The sequence below is a fragment of the Calidris pugnax genome, unplaced genomic scaffold (assembly GCF_001431845.1).
Source record: "Calidris pugnax isolate Ruff unplaced genomic scaffold, ASM143184v1 scaffold352, whole genome shotgun sequence".
Taxonomy (NCBI): domain Eukaryota; kingdom Metazoa; phylum Chordata; class Aves; order Charadriiformes; family Scolopacidae; genus Calidris; species Calidris pugnax.
The window spans coordinates 891,981-892,880 of NW_015091110.1; positions in this window are offsets into that span (position 1 = coordinate 891,981).

The window sequence follows — 900 nt, forward strand, 5'->3', positions numbered from 1 at the left end:
GGGGGGGAGGATATATTCCTGTGTTCCTGCCGCCCGGCAGCCGCTTGCTCATTTTTTGGTGACTGTCACCAGGGAGGATGTGGGTTTCTTGCATTTCTCCATGATCTAAGCCATGGCTGGGGCTCGGCTGGCAGCAGCCTTTGACTGTGCTTGGAGCTCCAGCAGCGCCTCCAACTTCTTCCTCTGCTTCCTTAAAACTGGGGGAGCGGCTGAAAAACACCCCCCCACACCCACACAACACACACACACACACCCACACCCTCTAATCTTCTCCCGATGAATCCCCCCGGCCGCGGGGTCTGAGCTCGGTCCAGCCCGGAGACGGGGAACCGAAGCCGAGATGCTTCAAACCCCCCCCCGCACCTAACACTGGGGGTGGCGGGGGGGCACACACACACACGACACCGGGTCCCACGGGGGAGCAGCTCCACGCGTGTCCCTGTCGGCTACAGAGGGCCCAGGGCCCCGCCGGCTGCGGGGGAGGGCGGTGGTCCCGCAAATACCCGGGATTGAGCTGTGGGGTGATGCGGGGGGGGGTAGGGACACACACACACCCCCCCCCCACGCTGCAGCCCTTCCAGAGCTCCCCCCTGGGTACCACTTTTATCGGGGGGAAGGAAGGGGGGGGTGACTTCTCGCTGGTGGCATCCTCTGGCCGGATGAAGAGCCCCCCAGCGAAGCGATGGGTGTTTGGGGGGGGGTGTGTGATGAGGAGGGGGGGCTACTGCCCGACGGGGCAGGTTGCCAGCACCCCACGGGGGATGGATTCCCTCGACCTTGACTCGCGTTCAAAAAGCCTCCCCCCCCCGAGAGAGAAACGTCGAGTCCCCACTGTGTCATGCAAAGCGACTCCGCTCGCATCCCCCCCCCCGGTGGCTCTTGTCATTAATTAGGGGCTGA